This window comes from Mustela lutreola, chromosome 4 (assembly GCF_030435805.1).
Source record: "Mustela lutreola isolate mMusLut2 chromosome 4, mMusLut2.pri, whole genome shotgun sequence".
Lineage (NCBI taxonomy): Eukaryota > Metazoa > Chordata > Mammalia > Carnivora > Mustelidae > Mustela > Mustela lutreola.
In genome coordinates, this window is record NC_081293.1 from 90,144,546 (window position 1) to 90,164,650 (window position 20,105).

The 20,105-nt window shown below is 72.6% G+C and overlaps 8 non-coding genes and 1 pseudogene across 8 annotated transcripts; all 9 read right to left on the reverse strand.

Moving 5' to 3' along the window:
• Positions 1-1,224: 1,224 nt before the first annotated feature.
• Positions 1,225-1,343, reverse strand: LOC131830762 (5S ribosomal RNA). The gene has a single exon (XR_009353353.1). It is a non-coding gene; the product is annotated as a 5S ribosomal RNA (ribosomal RNA).
• Positions 1,344-3,428: 2,085 nt separating this feature from the next.
• LOC131830759 (5S ribosomal RNA) lies at positions 3,429-3,547 on the reverse strand. The gene has a single exon (XR_009353350.1). It is a non-coding gene; the product is annotated as a 5S ribosomal RNA (ribosomal RNA).
• Positions 3,548-5,643: 2,096 nt separating this feature from the next.
• Positions 5,644-5,761, reverse strand: LOC131830799 (5S ribosomal RNA). The gene has a single exon (XR_009353388.1). It is a non-coding gene; the product is annotated as a 5S ribosomal RNA (ribosomal RNA).
• A 2,088-nt stretch (positions 5,762-7,849) lies between these two features.
• On the reverse strand, positions 7,850-7,968 carry LOC131830821 (5S ribosomal RNA; annotated as a pseudogene).
• Positions 7,969-10,044: 2,076 nt separating this feature from the next.
• Positions 10,045-10,162, reverse strand: LOC131830768 (5S ribosomal RNA). Its single transcript, XR_009353359.1, has one exon. It is a non-coding gene; the product is annotated as a 5S ribosomal RNA (ribosomal RNA).
• Positions 10,163-12,252: 2,090 nt separating this feature from the next.
• LOC131830745 (5S ribosomal RNA) lies at positions 12,253-12,371 on the reverse strand. The gene has a single exon (XR_009353337.1). It is a non-coding gene; the product is annotated as a 5S ribosomal RNA (ribosomal RNA).
• A 2,082-nt stretch (positions 12,372-14,453) lies between these two features.
• Positions 14,454-14,572, reverse strand: LOC131830769 (5S ribosomal RNA). Its single transcript, XR_009353360.1, has one exon. It is a non-coding gene; the product is annotated as a 5S ribosomal RNA (ribosomal RNA).
• A 2,071-nt stretch (positions 14,573-16,643) lies between these two features.
• On the reverse strand, positions 16,644-16,762 carry LOC131831018 (5S ribosomal RNA). The gene has a single exon (XR_009353536.1). It is a non-coding gene; the product is annotated as a 5S ribosomal RNA (ribosomal RNA).
• A 2,088-nt stretch (positions 16,763-18,850) lies between these two features.
• On the reverse strand, positions 18,851-18,969 carry LOC131831030 (5S ribosomal RNA). The gene has a single exon (XR_009353545.1). It is a non-coding gene; the product is annotated as a 5S ribosomal RNA (ribosomal RNA).
• Between the last annotated feature and the right edge of the window lie 1,136 nt (positions 18,970-20,105).

The following is a 20,105-nucleotide window of genomic DNA, read 5'->3' on the forward strand; positions in this document are numbered from 1 at the left end:
TACACGGGTGCACGCAACGCTCACACACCCACTCACGCGCACAGAAACACACACACAAACACACACACACACGCACACACACTCGGACAAGACACCACACACCCAGGAGGCTGCGGTGGCCTGCCACCTGCCCCGGGAGGGAGGGCCGGCTTGCTTGGGCCGGGCTTTGGTGTCTGCAGTCCCGTTCCGCTCCCATTCCTGCCCAGCACCCCGTCTGGCCTGGGGGCCCTGCCAGGGTTTCTTCCTCTGGACTAGTCCTCTGGTGAGGGGTGAGGCGGGGGGCCGGGCCTCTCTTGGCCCGGTGTGGGGCGCCCCCGGTCTTGCTGAGCGAGACAGCCTCGCGGTTGCCTTCGCTGTGCCTGGAGACGCAGCGTGGAGCCGGGTGCCCACGGCTCCGGAAGCCCAGGGCGGTCGGCCATCTCGCGTCCCGGGCACCTGAGCCCGGGCGCGGGGCCCAAGGGCCAAGGGGAGCTGGTCGGGGAGAGGGAAGGGAATGAATGCCCTTCCGGCCGGAGCGGAGCCCAGGCCCCGTGGAGAGAAGGGGCGGGGGGTGGGGGGGCCCAGGTCGCGGGGGGGCGCCGGGAGGGGTGTGGGGGTTGGTCGGCTGCCGGTGGGCCTGGGGGCTGGGGGCAGCCCGAGGGCCTCGCTAGGGGATCCAGGGCCCAGGGTCCTCGGGAGCACAGGCCCGCGGAGAGGTGGCCCAGGCCGGGGTCGAGGCCTGCTCCTGCCTCCTGCCCCCCACACCCTCGGGCCAGCCCCCCCCCCCGCCCCCCCGCCTCCCCGCCCTCCTCCCACAGCCCGGCGGCCCCCACGCCCCTCCCCGCGTCCATGGCCGTGGTCCTCACCCCGGTCCCCCTTTCCCTGCCTCTGGCCCCAAAGCCCCCTTCCAAGACTGCCCCGCCCTGCCAGCAGCCCCCCAAGGCCGGCTGAGGCGCGGGTGGGCCTCGTGTCGTGCAGGCGGAAACGCTGGCTTGTGGCCGGCCGCCCGTGCAGCGGGCCGCCCTTTTTGGGGCCAGGGGCCCGCGATGCTGGGTCTGGGGTGGCCAGGGTCAGGGGGTCAGGGGCGTGAGGGGACCGGGCTCAGGGGCTGAGGCGTTCAGGGACTGTTGGGAGGCCGCCGCGTTGGCCAGGGCGCCCAGCGGTGGCGGCAAGGCAGAGGCAGGGGGCCCAAGTGGGAGAGAAACGAGGAAGGCCAAAGACAAGCGTTTGGGGGCGAAAAAAAAAAGCCTACAGCACCCGGTATTCCCAGGCGGTCTCCCATCCAAGTACTAACCAGGCCCGACCCTGTTTAGCTTCCGAGATCAGACGAGATCGGGCGCGTTCAGGGTGGTATGGACGTAGACGCCTGCCCCTTCAGCTGGCCGCCCCAAGAGCCTGCTGCGCGCTTCCCGGGCCCCGGCGTTAGCCAGGGCTCCCCACTCAGCCTGCCCTGGGCCTGGCGCCCGCCTCCCCGCCCACCCGCCCGCCAGCCCGCCCGGGGGGGGGGGGGGGGGGCCCAACGCCAAAGTCTGTCGGGGCACTCTCCCATCCCGGGGCTCCCCAGCCGCGCCGCCACCCAGCGTGCCTCCCCAGGCCGCAACCGGGGTGCGTCCTCGGCCCCCACCACCACTCCCCCCACACCCCCGCCCCCGCGCCCGCCCCCGTCCCCGCCCCGCGCTCGGTGTGCTCCGCCCCCGCCACCCCCACACCACCAGCGCCCACCCAGCGCCCTAGGCCTGGCCCAGCCGGCCACCTGGCCTTCCCTCCTCTCCTCTCCTCTGCTCTCTTCTGCTCTCCTCCAGACAGCTCTGCTCAGCTGGGCTCGGCTCGGCTCGGCTCTCCCCTCCTCTCCACCCCACCTCGCTCCCAGCCCACCCGAGGCCACGAGGACACACGGGCGACGGGCGACGCACACACCAGCCCAGAAGCGGCAGCCCCGCCCGTGGCCCTACCTCCACCGCGCTTCCCCTGACCACCCACCCGCACCAGGCCCTGACCGAGAGACACAGACAGGCCGGCTCACCTACACGGACACACGGATACCCAGGGAGACACAGGGACAGACACAGACGGAGGGACCTCTGCACAGACGGCAAGAACGCAGAGCCCCAGAGACAGACTCTCTAACCCGCAGACCCCCCTCAGACCCTCCACCCCCAACCCAGCCCCCAGGCCAGACGCGGTGACCCTGACCCGCATGCGCACAGGGACCCGGTCGGAGACACGGGTGCACGCAACGCTCACACACCCACTCACGCGCACAGAAACACACACACAAACACACACCACACGCACACACACTCGGACAAGACACCACACACCCAGGAGGCTGCGGTGGCCTGCCACCTGCCCCGGGAGGGAGGGCCGGCTTGCTTGGGCCGGGCTTTGGTGTCTGCAGTCCCGTTCCGCTCCCATTCCTGCCCAGCACCCCGTCTGGCCTGGGGGCCTGCCAGGGTTTCTTCCTCTGGACTAGTCCTCTGGTGAGGGGTGAGGCGGGGGGCCGGGGCCTCTCTTGGCCCGGTGTGGGGCGCCCCCGGTCTTGCTGAGCGAGACAGCCACGCGGTTGCCTTCGCTGTGCCTGGGAGACGCAGCGTGGAGCCGGGTGCCCACGGCTCCGGAAGCCCAGGGCGGTCGGACCATCTCGCGTCCCGGGCACCTGAGCCCGGGCGCGGGGCCCAAGGGGCCAAGGGGAGCTGGTCGGGGAGAGGGAAGGGAATGAATGCCCTTCCGGCCGGAGCGGAGCCCAGGCCCCGTGGAGAGAAGGGGCGGGGGGTGGGGGGGGCCCAGGTCGCGGGGGGCGTCCGGGAGGGGTGTGGGGGTTGGTCGGCTGCCGGTGGGCCTGGGGGCTGGGGGCAGCCCGAGGGCCTCGCTAGGGGATCCAGGGCCCAGGCCTCGGGAGCACAGGCCCGCGGAGAGGTGGCCCAGGCCCGGGGTCGAGGCCTGCTCCTGCCTCCTGCCCCCCACACCCTCGGGCCAGCCCCCCCCCCGCCCCCCCGCCTCCCCGCCCTCCTCCCACAGCCCGGCGGCCCCCACGCCCCTCCCCGCGTCCATGGCCGTGGTCCTCACCCCGGTCCCCCTTTCCCTGCCTCTGGCCCCAAAGCCCCCTTCCAAGACTGCCCCGCCCTGCCAGCAGCCCCCCAAGGCCGGCTGAGGCGCGGGTGGCCCTCGTGTCGTGCAGGCGGAAACGCTGGCTTGTGGCCGGCCGCCCGTGCAGCGGGCCGCCCTTTTTGGGGCCAGGGGCCCGCGATGCTGGGTCTGGGGTGGCCAGGGGTCAGGGGGTCAGGGGCGTGAGGGGACCGCGCTCAGGGGCTGAGGCGTCAGGGACTGTTGGGAGGCCGCCGCGTTGGCCAGGGCGCCCAGCGGTGGCGGCCAAGGCAGAGGCAGGGGGGCCCAAGTGGGAGAGAAAAGAGGAAGGCCAAAGACAAGCGTTTGGGGGCGAAAAAAAAAAAAGCCTACAGCACCCGGTATTCCCAGGCGGTCTCCCATCCAAGTACTAACCAGGCTCGACCCTGCTTAGCTTCCGAGATCAGACGAGATCGGGCGCGTTCAGGGTGGTATGGCCGTAGACGCCTGCCCCTTCAGCTGGCCGCCCCAAGAGCCTGCTGCGCGCTTCCCGGGCCCCGGCGTTAGCCAGGGCTCCCCACTCAGCCTGCCCTGGGCCTGGCGCCCGCCTCCCCGCCCACCCGCCCGCCAGCCCGCCCGGGGGGCGGGGGGGGCGGGGCCCAACGCCAAAGTCTGTCGGGGCACTCTCCCATCCCGGGGCTCCCCAGCCGCGCCGCCACCGCGTGCCTCCCCAGGCCGCAACCGGGGTGCGTCCTCGGCCCCCACCACCACTCCCCCCCACACCCCCGCCCCCGCCCCCGCCCCCGCCCCCCGCCCCGCGCTCGGTGTGCTCCGCCCCCGCCACCCACCCACACCACACCACCAGCGCCCACCCAGCGCCCTAGGCCAGGGCCCAGCCGGCCACCTGGCCTTCCCTCCTCTCCTCTCCTCTGCTCTCTTCTGCTCTCCTCCAGACAGCTCTGCTCAGCTGGGCTCGGCTCGGCTCGGCTCTCCCCTCCTCTCCACCCCACCTCGCTCCCAGCCCACCCGAGGCCACGAGGACACATGGGCGACGGGCGACGCCACACACCAGCCAGAAGCGGCAGCCCCGCCCGTGGCCCTACCTCCACCGCGCTTCCCCTGACCACCCACCCGCACCAGGCCCTGACCGAGAGACACAGACAGGCCGGCTCACCTACACGGACACACGGATACCCAGGGAGACACAGGGACAGACACAGACGGAGGGACCTCTGCACAGACGGCAAGAACGCAGAGCCCCAGAGACAGACTCTCTAACCCGCAGACCCCCCTCAGACCCTCCACCCCCAACCCCAGCCCCCAGGCCAGACGCGGTGACCCTGACCCGCATGCGCACAGGGACCCGGTCGGAGACACGGGTGCACGCAACGCTCACACACCCACTCACGCGCACAGAAACACACACACAAACACACACACACACGCACACACACTCGGACAAGACACCACACACCCAGGAGGCTGCGGTGGCCTGCCACCTGCCCCGGGAGGGGAGGGCCGGCTTGCTTGGGCCGGGCTTTGGTGTCTGCAGTCCCGTTCCGCTCCCATTCCTGCCCAGCACCCCGTCTGGCCTGGGGGCCTGCCAGGTTTCTTCCTCTGGACTAGTCCTCTGGTGAGGGGTGAGGCGGGGGGCCGGGGCCTCTCTTGGCCCGGTGTGGGGCGCCCCCGGTCTTGCTGAGCGAGACAGCCTCGCGGTTGCCTTCGCTGTGCCTGGAGACGCAGCGTGGAGCCGGGTGCCCACGGCTCCGGAAGCCCAGGGCGGTCGGCCATCTCGCGTCCCGGGCACCTGAGCCCGGGCGCGGGGCCCAAGGGGCCAAGGGGAGCTGGTCGGGGAGAGGGAAGGGAATGAATGCCCTTCCGGCCGGAGCGGAGCCAGGCCCCGTGGAGAAAAGGGGCGGGGGGTGGGGGGGCCCAGGTCGCGGGGGCGCCGGGAGGGGGTGTGGGGGTTGGTCGGCTGCCGGTGGACCTGGGGGCTGGGGGCAGCCCGAGGGCCTCGCTAGGGGATCCAGGGCCCAGGGCCTCGGGAGCACAGGCCCGCGGAGAGGTGGCCCAGGCCCGGGGTCGAGGCCTGCTCCTGCCTCCTGCCCCCCACACCCTCGGGCCAGCCCCCCCCCCCCGCCCCCCCCCGCCTCCCCGCCCTCCTCCCACAGCCCGGCGGCCCCCACGCCCCTCCCCGCGTCCATGGCCGTGGTCCTCACCCCGGTCCCCCTTTCCCTGCCTCTGGCCCCAAAGCCCCCTTCCAAGACTGCCCCGCCCTGCCAGCAGCCCCCCAAGGCCGGCTGAGGCGCGGGTGGGCCTCGTGTCGTGCAGGCGGAAACGCTGGCTTGTGGCCGGCCGCCCGTGCAGCGGGCCGCCCTTTTTGGGGCCAGGGGCCCGCGATGCTGGGTCTGGGGTGGCCAGGGGTCAGGGGGTCAGGGGCGTGAGGGGACCGGGCTCAGGGGCTGAGGCGTTCAGGGACTGTTGGGAGGCCGCCGCGTTGGCCAGGGCGCCCAGCGGTGGCGGCCAAGGCAGAGGCAGGGGGGCCCAAGTGGGAGAGAAACGAGGAAGGCCAAAGACAAGCGTTTGGGGGCGAAAAAAAAAAGCCTACAGCACCCGGTATTCCCAGGCGGTCTCCCATCCAAGTACTAACCAGGCCCGACCTGCTTAGCTTCCGAGATCAGACGAGATCGGGCGCGTTCAGGGTGGTATGGACGTAGACGCCTGCCCCTTCAGCTGGCCGCCCCAAGAGCCTGCTGCGCGCTTCCCGGGGCCCCGGCGTTTAGCCAGGGCTCCCCACTCAGCCTGCCCTGGGCCTGGCGCCCGCCTCCCCGCCCACCCGCCCGCCAGCCCGCCCGGGGGGGGGGGGGGGGGGGCCCAACGCCAAAGTCTGTCGGGGCACTCTCCCATCCCGGGGCTCCCCAGCCGCGCCGCCACCGCGTGCCTCCCCAGGCCGCAACCGGGGTGCGTCCTCGGCCCCCACCACCACTCCCCCCACACCCCGCCCCCCGCGCCCGCCCCCGTCCCCCGCCCCGCGCTCGGTGTGCTCCGCCCCCGCCACCCCCACACCACCAGCGCCCACCCAGCGCCCTAGGCCAGGCCCAGCCCGCCACCTGGCCTTCCCTCCTCTCCTCTCCTCTGCTCTCTTCTGCTCTCCTCCAGACAGCTCTGCTCAGCTGGGCTCGGCTCGGCTCGGCTCTCCCCTCCCTCTCCACCCCACCTCGCTCCCAGCCCACACGAGGCCACGAGGACACACGGGCGACGGGCGACGCCACACACCAGCCCAGAAGCGGCAGCCCCGCCCCGTGGCCCTACCTCCACCGCGCTTCCCCTGACCACCCACCCGCACCAGGCCCTGACCGAGAGACACAGACAGGCCGGCTCACCTACACGGACACACGGATACCCAGGGAGACACAGGGACAGACACAGACGGAGGGACCTCTGCACAGACGGCAAGAACGCAGAGCCCAGAGACAGACTCTCTAACCCGCAGACCCCCCTCAGACCCTCCACCCCCAACCCCAGCCCCCAGGCCAGACGCGGGTGACCCTGACCCGCATGCGCACAGGGACCCGGTCGGAGACACGGGTGCACGCAACGCTCACACACCCACTCACGCGCACAGAAACACACACACAAACACACACACACACGCACACACACTCGACAAGACACCACACACCCAGGAGGCTGCGGTGGCCTGCCACCTGCCCCGGGAGGGAGGGCCGGCTTGCTTGGGCCGGGCTTTGGTTGTCTGCAGTCCCGTTCCGCTCCCATTCCTGCCCAGCACCCCGTCTGGCTGGGGGCCTGCCAGGGTTTCTTCCTCTGGACTAGTCCTCTGGTGAGGGGTGAGGCGGGGGGCCGGGGCCTCTCTTGGCCCGGTGTGGGGCGCCCCCGGTCTTGCTGAGCGAGACAGCCACGCGGTTGCCTTCGCTGTGCCTGGGAGACGCAGCGTGGAGCCGGGTGCCCACGGCTCCGGAAGCCCAGGGCGGTCGGCCATCTCGCGTCCCGGGCACCTGAGCCCGGGCGCGGGGCCCAAGGGGCCAAGGGGAGCTGGTCGGGGAGAGGGAAGGGAATGAATGCCCTTCCGGCCGGAGCGGAGCCCAGGCCCCGTGGAGAGAAGGGGCGGGGGGTGGGGGGGCCCAGGTCGCGGGGGCGCCGGGAGGGGTGTGGGGGTTGGTCGGCTGCCGGTGGGCCTGGGGGCTGGGGCAGCCCGAGGGCCTCGCTAGGGGATCCAGGGCCCAGGGCCTCGGGAGCACAGGCCCGCGGAGAGGTGGCCCAGGCCCGGGGTCGAGGCCTGCTCCTGCCTCCTGCCCCCCACACCCTCGGGCCAGCCCCCCCCCCGCCCCCCCCGCCTCCCCGCCCTCCTCCCACAGCCCGGCGGCCCCCACGCCCCTCCCCGCGTCCATGGCCGTGGTCCTCACCCCGGTCCCCCTTTCCCTGCCTCTGGCCCCAAAGCCCCCTTCCAAGACTGCCCCGCCCTGCCAGCAGCCCCCCAAGGCCGGCTGAGGCGCGGGTGGGCCTCGTGTCGTGCAGGCGGAAACGCTGGCTTGTGGCCGGCCGCCCGTGCAGCGGGCCGCCCTTTTTGGGGCCAGGGGCCCGCGATGCTGGGTCTGGGGTGGCCAGGGGTCAGGGGGTCAGGGGCGTGAGGGGACCGGGCTCAGGGGCTGAGGCGTTCAGGGACTGTTGGTGAGGCCGCCGCGTTGGCCAGGGCGCCCAGCGGTGGCGGCCAAGGCAGAGGCAGGGGGGCCCAAGTGGAGAGAAAAGAGGAAGGCCAAAGACAAGCGTTTGGGGGCGAAAAAAAAAAAGCCTACAGCACCCGGTATTCCCAGGCGGTCTCCATCCAAGTACTAACCAGGCCCGACCCTGCTTAGCTTCTGAGATCAGACGAGATTGGGCGCGGTTCAGGGTGGTATGGCCGTAGACGCCTGCTGCTTCAGCTGGCCGCCCCAAGAGCCTGCTGCGCGCTTCCCGGGCCCGGCGTTAGCCAGGGCTCCCCACTCAGCCTGCCTGGGCCTGGCGCCCGCCTCCCCGCCCACCCGCGCGCCAGCCCGCCCGGGGGGGGGGGGGGGGTGGTGGGGGCCCACGCCAAAGTCTGTCCGGGCACTCTCCCATCCCGGGGCTCCCCAGCCGCGCCGCCACCGCGTGCCTCCCCAGGCCGCAACCGGGGTGCGTCCTCGGCCCCCACCACCACTCCCCCCACACCCCCCGCCCCCGCCCCGCGCTCGGTGTGCTCCGCCCCCGCCACCCCCACACCACCCAGCGCCCACCCAGCGCCTAGGCCAGGCCAGCCGGCCACCTGGCCTTCCCTCCTCTCCTCTCCTCTGCTCTCTTCTGCTCTCCTCCAGACAGCTCTGCTCAGCCGGGCTCGGCTCGGCTCGGCTCTCCCCTCCTCTCCACCCCACCTCGCTCCCAGCCCACCCCGAGGCCACGAGGACACACGGGCGTTGGGCGACGCCACACACCAGCCAGAAGCGGCAGCCCCGCCCCGTGGCCCTACCTCCACCGCGCTTCCCCTGACCACCCACCCCGCACCAGGCCCTGACCGAGAGACACAGACAGGCCGGCTCACCTACACGGACACACGGATACCCAGGGAGACAACAGGGACAGACACAGACGGAGGGACCTCTGCACAGACGGCAAGAACGCAGAGCCCCAGAGACAGACTCTCTAACCCGCAGACCCCCCTCAGACCCTCCACCCCCAACCCCAGCCCCCAGGCCAGACGCGGTGACCCTGACCCGCATGCGCACAGGGACCCGGTCGGAGACACGGGTGCACGCAACGCTCACACACCCACTCACGCGCACAGAAACACACACACAAACACACACACACACGCACACACACTCGGACAAGACACCACACACCCAGGAGGCTGCGGTGGCCTGCCACCTGCCCCGGGAGGGAGGGCCGGCTTGCTTGGGCCGGGCTTTGGTGTCTGCAGTCCCGTTCCGCTCCCATTCCTGCCCAGCACCCCGTCTGGCCTGGGGGCCTGCCAGGGTTTCTTCCTCTGGACTAGTCCTCTGGTGAGGGGTGAGGCGGGGGGCCGGGGCCTCTCTTGGCCCGGTGTGGGGCGCCCCCGGTCTTGCTGAGCGAGACAGCCTCGCGGTTGCCTTCGCTGTGCCTGGGAGACGCAGCGTGGAGCCGGGTGCCCACGGCTCCGGAAGCCCCAGGGCGGTCGGCCATCTCGCGTCCCGGGCACCTGAGCCCGGGCGCGGGGCCCAAGGGGCCAAGGGGAGCTGGTCGGGGAGAGGGAAGGGAATGAATGCCCTTCCGGCCGGAGCGGAGCCCAGGCCCCGTGGAGAGAAGGGGCGGGGGGTGGGGGGGGCCCAGGTCGCGGGGGCGCCGGGAGGGGTGTGGGGGTTGGTCGACTGCCGGTGGGGCCTGGGGCTGGGGGCAGCCCGAGGGCCTCGCTAGGGGATCCAGGGCCCAGGGCCTCGGGAGCACAGGCCCGCGGAGAGGTGGCCCAGGCCCGGGGTCGAGGCCTGCTCCTGCCTCCTGCCCCGCACACCCTCGGGCCAGCCCCCCCCCCCCGCCCCCCCGCCTCCCCGCCCTCCTCCCACAGCCCGGCGGCCCCCACGCCCCTCCCCGCGTCCATGGCCGTGGTCCTCACCCCGGTCCCCCTTTCCCTGCCTCTGGCCCCAAAGCCCCCTTCCAAGACTGCCCCGCCCTGCCAGCAGCCCCCCAAGGCCGGCTGAGGCGCGGGTGGCCCTCGTGTCGTGCAGGCGGAAACGCTGGCTTGTGGCCGGCCGCCCGTGCAGCGGGCCGCCCTTTTTGGGGCCAGGGGCCCGCGATGCTGGGTCTGGGGTGGCCAGGGGTCAGGGGGTCAGGGGCGTGAGGGGACCGGGCTCAGGGGCTGAGGCGTTCAGGGACTGTTGGGAGGCCGCCGCGTTGGCCAGGGCGCCCAGCGGTGGCGGCCAAGGCAGAGGCAGGGGGGCCCAAGTGGGAGAGAAAAGAGGAAGGCCAAAGACAAGCGTTTGGGGGCGAAAAAAAAAAAGCCTACAGCACCCGGTATTCCCAGGCGGTCTCCCATCCAAGTACTACCAGGCTCGACCCTGCTTAGCTTCCGAGATCAGACGAGATCGGGCGCGTTCAGGGTGGTATGGCCGTAGACGCCTGCCCCTTCAGCTGGCCGCCCCAAGAGCCTGCTGCGCGCTTCCCGGGCCCCGGCGTTAGCCAGGGCTCCCCACTCAGCCTGCCCTGGGCCTGGCGCCCGCCTCCCCGCCCACCCGCCCGCCAGCCCGCCCGGGGGGCGGGGGGGGCGGGGCCCAACGCCAAAGTCTGTCGGGGCACTCTCCCATCCCGGGGCTCCCCAGCCGCGCCGCCACCGCGTGCCTCCCCAGGCCGCAACCGGGGTGCGTCCTCGGCCCCCACCACCACTCCCCCCACACCCCCCCGCCCCCGCCCCCGCCCCCGCCCCCGCCCCGCGCTCGGTGTGCTCCGCCCCCGCCCACCCCCACACCACCAGCGCCCACCCAGCGCCCTAGGCCAGGCCCAGCCGGCCACCTGGCCTTCCCTCCTCTCCTCTCCTCTGCTCTCTTCTGCTCTCCTCCAGACAGCTCTGCTCAGCTGGGCTCGGCTCGGCTCGGCTCTCCCCTCCTCTCCACCCCACCTCGCTCCCAGCCCACCCGAGGCCACGAGGACACATGGGCGACGGGCGACGCCACACACCAGCCCAGAAGCGGCAGCCCCGCCCCGTGGCCCTACCTCCACCGCGCTTCCCCTGACCACCCACCCGCACCAGGCCCTGACCGAGAGACACAGACAGGCCGGCTCACCTACACGGACACACGGATACCCAGGGAGACACAGGGACAGACACAGACGGAGGGACCTCTGCACAGACGGCAAGAACGCAGAGCCCCAGAGACAGACTCTCTAACCCGCAGACCCCCCTCAGACCCTCCACCCCCAACCCCAGCCCCCAGGCCAGACGCGGTGACCCTGACCCGCATGCGCACAGGGACCCGGTCGGAGACACGGGTGCACGCAACGCTCACACACCCACTCACGCGCACAGAAACACACACACAAACACACACACACACGCACACACACTCGGACAAGACACCACACACCCAGGAGGCTGCGGTGGCCTGCCACCTGCCCCGGGAGGGAGGGCCGGCTTGCTTGGGCCGGGCTTTGGTGTCTGCAGTCCCGTTCCGCTCCCATTCCTGCCCAGCACCCCGTCTGGCCTGGGGGCCTGCCAGGGTTTCTTCCTCTGGACTAGTCCTCTGGTGAGGGGTGAGGCGGGGGGCCGGGGCCTCTCTTGGCCCGGTGTGGGGCGCCCCCGGTCTTGCTGAGCGAGACAGCCTCGCGGTTGCCTTCGCTGTGCCTGGGAGACGCAGCGTGGAGCCGGGTGCCCACGGCTCCGGAAGCCCAGGGCGGTCGGCCATCTCGCGTCCCGGGCACCTGAGCCCGGGCGCGGGGCCCAAGGGGCCAAGGGGAGCTGGTCGGGGAGAGGGAAGGGAATGAATGCCCTTCCGGCCGGAGCGGAGCCCAGGCCCCGTGGAGAAAAGGGGCGGGGGGTGGGGGGGCCCAGGTCGCGGGGGCGCCGGGAGGGGTGTGGGGGTTGGTCGGCTGCCGGTGGACCTGGGGGCTGGGGGCAGCCCGAGGGCCTCGCTAGGGGATCCAGGGCCCAGGGCCTCGGGAGCACAGGCCCGCGGAGAGGTGGCCCAGGCCCGGGGTCGAGGCCTGCTCCTGCCTCCTGCCCCCCACACCCTCGGGCCAGCCCCCCCCCCCGCCCCCCCCGCCTCCCCGCCCTCCTCCCACAGCCCGGCGGCCCCCACGCCCCTCCCCGCGTCCATGGCCGTGGTCCTCACCCCGGTCCCCCTTTCCCTGCCTCTGGCCCCAAAGCCCCCTTCCAAGACTGCCCCGCCCTGCCAGCAGCCCCCCAAGGCCGGCTGAGGCGCGGGTGGGCCTCGTGTCGTGCAGGCGGAAACGCTGGCTTGTGGCCGGCCGCCCGTGCAGCGGGCCGCCCTTTTTGGGGCCAGGGGCCCGCGATGCTGGGTCTGGGGTGGCCAGGGGTCAGGGGGTCAGGGGCGTGAGGGGACCGGGCTCAGGGGCTGAGGCGTTCAGGGACTGTTGGGAGGCCGCCGCGTTGGCCAGGGCGCCCAGCGGTGGCGGCCAAGGCAGAGGCAGGGGGGCCCAAGTGGGAGAGAAACGAGGAAGGCCAAAGACAAGCGTTTGGGGGCGAAAAAAAAAAGCCTACAGCACCCGGTATTCCCAGGCGGTCTCCCATCCAAGTACTAACCAGGCCCGACCCTGCTTAGCTTCCGAGATCAGACGAGATCGGGCGCGTTCAGGGTGGTATGGACGTAGACGCCTGCCCCTTCAGCTGGCCGCCCCAAGAGCCTGCTGCGCGCTTCCCGGGCCCCGGCGTTAGCCAGGGCTCCCCACTCAGCCTGCCCTGGGCCTGGCGCCCGCCTCCCCGCCCACCCGCCCGCCAGCCCGCCCGGGGGGGGGGGGGGGGGCCCAACGCCAAAGTCTGTCGGGGCACTCTCCCATCCCGGGGCTCCCCAGCCGCGCCGCCACCGCGTGCCTCCCCAGGCCGCAACCGGGGTGCGTCCTCGGCCCCCACCACCACTCCCCCCACACCCCCGCCCCCGCGCCCGCCCCCGTCCCCGCCCCGCGCTCGGTGTGCTCCGCCCCCGCCACCCCCACACCACCAGCGCCCACCCAGCGCCCTAGGCCAGGCCCAGCCCGCCACCTGGCCTTCCCTCCTCTCCTCTCCTCTGCTCTCTTCTGCTCTCCTCCAGACAGCTCTGCTCAGCTGGGCTCGGCTCGGCTCGGCTCTCCCCTCCTCTCCACCCCACCTCGCTCCCAGCCCACCCGAGGCCACGAGGACACACGGGCGACGGGCGACGCCACACACCAGCCCAGAAGCGGCAGCCCCGCCCCGTGGCCCTACCTCCACCGCGCTTCCCCTGACCACCCACCCGCACCAGGCCCTGACCGAGAGACACAGACAGGCCGGCTCACCTACACGGACACACGGATACCCAGGGAGACACAGGGACAGACACAGACGGAGGGACCTCTGCACAGACGGCAAGAACGCAGAGCCCCAGAGACAGACTCTCTAACCCGCAGACCCCCCTCAGACCCTCCACCCCCAACCCCAGCCCCCAGGCCAGACGCGGTGACCCTGACCCGCATGCGCACAGGGACCCGGTCGGAGACACGGGTGCACGCAACGCTCACACACCCACTCACGCGCACAGAAACACACACACAAACACACACACACACGCACACACACTCGGACAAGACACCACACACCCAGGAGGCTGCGGTGGCCTGCCACCTGCCCCGGGAGGGAGGGCCGGCTTGCTTGGGCCGGGCTTTGGTGTCTGCAGTCCCGTTCCGCTCCCATTCCTGCCCAGCACCCCGTCTGGCCTGGGGGCCTGCCAGGGTTTCTTCCTCTGGACTAGTCCTCTGGTGAGGGGTGAGGCGGGGGGCCGGGGCCTCTCTTGGCCCGGTGTGGGGCGCCCCCGGTCTTGCTGAGCGAGACAGCCACGCGGTTGCCTTCGCTGTGCCTGGGAGACGCAGCGTGGAGCCGGGTGCCCACGGCTCCGGAAGCCCAGGGCGGTCGGCCATCTCGCGTCCCGGGCACCTGAGCCCGGGCGCGGGGCCCAAGGGGCCAAGGGGAGCTGGTCGGGGAGAGGGAAGGGAATGAATGCCCTTCCGGCCGGAGCGGAGCCCAGGCCCCGTGGAGAGAAGGGGCGGGGGGTGGGGGGGCCCAGGTCGCGGGGGCGCCGGGAGGGGTGTGGGGGTTGGTCGGCTGCCGGTGGGCCTGGGGGCTGGGGGCAGCCCGAGGGCCTCGCTAGGGGATCCAGGGCCCAGGGCCTCGGGAGCACAGGCCCGCGGAGAGGTGGCCCAGGCCCGGGGTCGAGGCCTGCTCCTGCCTCCTGCCCCCCACACCCTCGGGCCAGCCCCCCCCCCGCCCCCCCGCCTCCCCGCCCTCCTCCCACAGCCCGGCGGCCCCCACGCCCCTCCCCGCGTCCATGGCCGTGGTCCTCACCCCGGTCCCCCTTTCCCTGCCTCTGGCCCCAAAGCCCCCTTCCAAGACTGCCCCGCCCTGCCAGCAGCCCCCCAAGGCCGGCTGAGGCGCGGGTGGGCCTCGTGTCGTGCAGGCGGAAACGCTGGCTTGTGGCCGGCCGCCCGTGCAGCGGGCCGCCCTTTTTGGGGCCAGGGGCCCGCGATGCTGGGTCTGGGGTGGCCAGGGGTCAGGGGGTCAGGGGCGTGAGGGGACCGGGCTCAGGGGCTGAGGCGTTCAGGGACTGTTGGGAGGCCGCCGCGTTGGCCAGGGCGCCCAGCGGTGGCGGCCAAGGCAGAGGCAGGGGGGCCCAAGTGGGAGAGAAAAGAGGAAGGCCAAAGACAAGCGTTTGGGGGCGAAAAAAAAAAGCCTACAGCACCCGGTATTCCCAGGCGGTCTCCCATCCAAGTACTAACCAGGCCCGACCCTGCTTAGCTTCTGAGATCAGACGAGATTGGGCGCGTTCAGGGTGGTATGGCCGTAGACGCCTGCTGCTTCAGCTGGCCGCCCCAAGAGCCTGCTGCGCGCTTCCCGGGCCCGGCGTTAGCCAGGGCTCCCCACTCAGCCTGCCCTGGGCCTGGCGCCCGCCTCCCCGCCCACCCGCGCGCCAGCCCGCCCGGGGGGGGGGGGGGTGGTGGGGGCCCACGCCAAAGTCTGTCCGGGCACTCTCCCATCCCGGGGCTCCCCAGCCGCGCCGCCACCGCGTGCCTCCCCAGGCCGCAACCGGGGTGCGTCCTCGGCCCCCACCACCACTCCCCCCACACCCCCCGCCCCCGCCCCGCGCTCGGTGTGCTCCGCCCCCGCCACCCCCACACCACCAGCGCCCACCCAGCGCCCTAGGCCAGGCCCAGCCGGCCACCTGGCCTTCCCTCCTCTCCTCTCCTCTGCTCTCTTCTGCTCTCCTCCAGACAGCTCTGCTCAGCCGGGCTCGGCTCGGCTCGGCTCTCCCCTCCTCTCCACCCCACCTCGCTCCCAGCCCACCCGAGGCCACGAGGACACACGGGCGTTGGGCGACGCCACACACCAGCCCAGAAGCGGCAGCCCCGCCCCGTGGCCCTACCTCCACCGCGCTTCCCCTGACCACCCACCCGCACCAGGCCCTGACCGAGAGACACAGACAGGCCGGCTCACCTACACGGACACACGGATACCCAGGGAGACACAGGGACAGACACAGACGGAGGGACCTCTGCACAGACGGCAAGAACGCAGAGCCCCAGAGACAGACTCTCTAACCCGCAGACCCCCCTCAGACCCTCCACCCCCAACCCCAGCCCCCAGGCCAGACGCGGTGACCCTGACCCGCATGCGCACAGGGACCCGGTCGGAGACACGGGTGCACGCAACGCTCACACACCCACTCACGCGCACAGAAACACACACACAAACACACACACACACGCACACACACTCGGACAAGACACCACACACCCAGGAGGCTGCGGTGGCCTGCCACCTGCCCCGGGAGGGAGGGCCGGCTTGCTTGGGCCGGGCTTTGGTGTCTGCAGTCCCGTTCCGCTCCCATTCCTGCCCAGCACCCCGTCTGGCCTGGGGGCCTGCCAGGGTTTCTTCCTCTGGACTAGTCCTCTGGTGAGGGGTGAGGCGGGGGGCCGGGGCCTCTCTTGGCCCGGTGTGGGGCGCCCCCGGTCTTGCTGAGCGAGACAGCCTCGCGGTTGCCTTCGCTGTGCCTGGGAGACGCAGCGTGGAGCCGGGTGCCCACGGCTCCGGAAGCCCAGGGCGGTCGGCCATCTCGCGTCCCGGGCACCTGAGCCCGGGCGCGGGGCCCAAGGGGCCAAGGGGAGCTGGTCGGGGAGAGGGAAGGGAATGAATGCCCTTCCGGCCGGAGCGGAGCCCAGGCCCCGTGGAGAGAAGGGGCGGGGGGTGGGGGGGCCCAGGTCGCGGGGGCGCCGGGAGGGGTGTGGGGGTTGGTCGACTGCCGGTGGGCCTGGGGGCTGGGGGCAGCCCGAGGGCCTCGCTAGGGGATCCAGGGCCCAGGGCCTCGGGAGCACAGGCCCGCGGAGAGGTGGCCCAGGCCCGGGGTCGAGGCCTGCTCCTGCCTCCTGCCCCGCACACCCTCGGGCCAGCCCCCCCCCCCCGCCCCCCCGCCTCCCCGCCCTCCTCCCACAGCCCGGCGGCCCCCACGCCCCTCCCCGCGTCCATGGCCGTGGTCCTCACCCCGGTCCCCCTTTCCCTGCCTCTGGCCCCAAAGCCCCCTTCCAAGACTGCCCCGCCCTGCCAGCAGCCCCCCAAGGCCGGCTGAGGCGCGGGTGGCCCTCGTGTCGTGCAGGCGGAAACGCTGGCTTGTGGCCGGCCGCCCGTGCAGCGGGCCGCCCTTTTTGGGGCCAGGGGCCCGCGATGCTGGGTCTGGGGTGGCCAGGGGTCAGGGGGTCAGGGGCGTGAGGGGACCGGGCTCAGGGGCTGAGGCGTTCAGGGACTGTTGGGAGGCCGCCGCGTTGGCCAGGGCGCCCAGCGGTGGCGGCCAAGGCAGAGGCAGGGGGGCCCAAGTGGGAGAGAAAAGAGGAAGGCCAAAGACAAGCGTTTGGGGGCGAAAAAAAAAAGCCTACAGCACCCGGTATTCCCAGGCGGTCTCCCATCCAAGTACTAACCAGGCCCGACCCTGCTTAGCTTCCGAGATCAGACGAGATCGGGCGCGTTCAGGGTGGTATGGCCGTAGACGCCTGCCGCTTCAGCTGGCCGCCCCAAGAGCCTGCTGCGCGCTTCCCGGGCCCCGGCGTTAGCCAGGGCTCCCCACTCAGCCTGCCCTGGGCCTGGCGCCCGCCTCCCCGCCCACCCGCCTGCCAGCCCGCCCGGGGGGGGGGGGGGGGGGGGTGGGGGCCCACGCCAAAGTCTGTCCGGGCACTCTCCCATCCCGGGGCTCCCCAGCCGCGCCGCCACCGCGTGCCTCCCCAGGCCGCAACGGGGAGGCCGCAACCGGGGTGCGTCCTCGGCCCCCACCACCACTCCCCCCACACCCCCAACCCCCGCCCCGCGCTCGGTGTGCTCCGCCCCCGCCACCCCCACACCACCAGCGCCCACCCAGCGCCCTAGGCCAGGCCCAGCCGGCCACCTGGCCTTCCCTCCTCTCCTCTCCTCTGCTCTCTTCTGCTCTCCTCCAGACAGCTCTGCTCAGCTGGGCTCGGCTCGGCTCGGCTCTCCCCTCCTCTCCACCCCACCTCGCTCCCAGCCCACCCGAGGCCACGAGGACACACGGGCGACGGGCGACGCCACACACCAGCCCAGAAGCGGCAGCCCCGCCCCGTGGCCCTACCTCCACCGCGCTTCCCCTGACCACCCACCCGCACCAGGCCCTGACCGAGAGACACAGACAGGCCGGCTCACCTACACGGACACACGGATACCCAGGGAGACACAGGGACAGACACAGACGGAGGGACCTCTGCACAGACGGCAAGAACGCAGAGCCCCAGAGACAGACTCTCTAACCCGCAGACCCCCCTCAGACCCTCCACCCTCAACCCCAGCCCCCAGGCCAGACGCGGTGACCCTGACCCGCATGCGCACAGGGACCCGGTCGGAGACACGGGTGCACGCAACGCTCACACACCCACTCACGCGCACAGAAACACACACACAAACACACACACACACGCACACACACTCGGACAAGACACCACACACCCAGGAGGCTGCGGTGGCCTGCCACCTGCCCCGGGAGGGAGGGCCGGCTTGCTTGGGCCGGGCTTTGGTGTCTGCAGTCCCGTTCCGCTCCCATTCCTGCCCAGCACCCCGTCTGGCCTGGGGGCCTGCCAGGGTTTCTTCCTCTGGACTAGTCCTCTGGTGAGGGGTGAGGCGGGGGGCCGGGGCCTCTCTTGGCCCGGTGTGGGGCGCCCCCGGTCTTGCTGAGCGAGACAGCCTCGCGGTTGCCTTCGCTGTGCCTGGGAGACGCAGCGTGGAGCCGGGTGCCCACGGCTCCGGAAGCCCAGGGCGGTCGGCCATCTCGCGTCCCGGGCACCTGAGCCCGGGCGCGGGGCCCAAGGGGCCAAGGGGAGCTGGTCGGGGAGAGGGAAGGGAATGAATGCCCTTCCGGCCGGAGCGGAGCCCAGGCCCCGTGGAGAGAAGGGGCGGGGGGTGGGGGGGCCCAGGTCGCGGGGGCGCCGGGAGGGGTGTGGGGGTTGGTCGGCTGCCGGTGGGCCTGGGGGCTGGGGTCAGCCCGAGGGCCTCGCTAGGGGATCCAGGGCCCAGGGCCTCGGGAGCACAGGCCCGCGGAGAGGTGGCCCAGGCCCGGGGTCGAGGCCTGCTCCTGCCTCCTGCCCCCCACACCCTCGGGCCAGCCCCCCCCCCCGCCCCCCCGCCTCCCCGCCCTCCTCCCACAGCCCGGCGGCCCCCACGCCCCTCCCCGCGTCCATGGCCGTGGTCCTCACCCCGGTCCCCCTTTCCCTGCCTCTGGCCCCAAAGCCCCCTTCCAAGACTGCCCCGCCCTGCCAGCAGCCCCCCAAGGCCGGCTGAGGCGCGGGTGGGCCTCGTGTCGTGCAGGCGGAAACGCTGGCTTGTGGCCGGCCGCCCGTGCAGCGGGCCGCCCTTTTTGGGGCCAGGGGCCCGCGATGCTGGGTCTGGGGTGGCCAGGGGTCAGGGGGTCAGGGGCGTGAGGGGACCGCGCTCAGGGGCTGAGGCGTTCAGGGACTGTTGGGAGGCCGCCGCGTTGGCCAGGGCGCCCAGCGGTGGCGGCCAAGGCAGAGGCAGGGGGGCCCAAGTGGGAGAGAAAAGAGGAAGGCCAAAGACAAGCGTTTGGGGGCGAAAAAAAAAAGCCTACAGCACCCGGTATTCCCAGGCGGTCTCCCATCCAAGTACTAACCAGGCCCGACCCTGCTTAGCTTCCGAGATCAGACGAGATCGGGCGCGTTCAGGGTGGTATGGCCGTAGACGCCTGCCCCTTCAGCTGGTCGCCCCAAGAGCCTGCTGCGCGCTTCCCGGGCCCCGGCGTTAGCCAGGGCTCCCCACTCAGCCTGCCCTGGGCCTGGCGCCCGCCTCCCCGCCCACCCGCCCGCCAGCCCGCCCGGGGGGTGGGGGGGTGGGGGGGTGGGGGGGTGGGGGCCCACGCCAAAGTCTGTCCCGGCACTCTCCCATCCCGGGGCTCCCCAGCCGCGCCGCCACCGCGTGCCTCCCCAGGCTGCAACCGGGGTGCGTCCTCGGCCCCCACCACCACTCCCCCCACACCCCCCGCCCCCGCCCCGCGCTCGGTGTGCTCCGCCCCCGCCACCCCCACACCACCAGCGCCCACCCAGCGCCCTAGGCCAGGCCCAGCCGGCCACCTGGCCTTCCCTCCTCTCCTCTCCTCTGCTCTCTTCTGCTCTCCTCCAGACAGCTCTGCTCAGCCGGGCTCGGCTCGGCTCGGCTCTCCCCTCCTCTCCACCCCACCTCGCTCCCAGCCCACCCGAGGCCACGAGGACACACGGGCGATGGGCGACGCCACACACCAGCCCAGAAGCGGCAGCCCCGCCCCGTGGCCCTACCTCCACCGCGCTTCCCCTGACCACCCACCCGCACCAGGCCCTGACCGAGAGACACAGACAGGCCGGCTCACCTACACGGACACACGGATACCCAGGGAGACACAGGGACAGACACAGACGGAGGGACCTCTGCACAGACGGCAAGAACGCAGAGCCCCAGAGACAGACTCTCTAACCCGCAGACCCCCCTCAGACCCTCCACCCCCAACCCCAGCCCCAAGGCCAGACGCGGTGACCCTGACCCGCATGCGCACAGGGACCCGGTCGGAGACACGGGTGCACGCAACGCTCACACACCCACTCACGCGCACAGAAACACACACACAAACACACACACACACGCACACACACTCGGACAAGACACCACACACCCAGGAGGCTGCGGTGGCCTGCCACCTGCCCCGGGAGGGAGGGCCGGCTTGCTTGGGCCGGGCTTTGGTGTCTGCAGTCCCGTTCCGCTCCCATTCCTGCCCAGCACCCCGTCTGGCCTGGGGGCCTGCCAGGGTTTCTTCCTCTGGACTAGTCCTCTGGTGAGGGGTGAGGCGGGG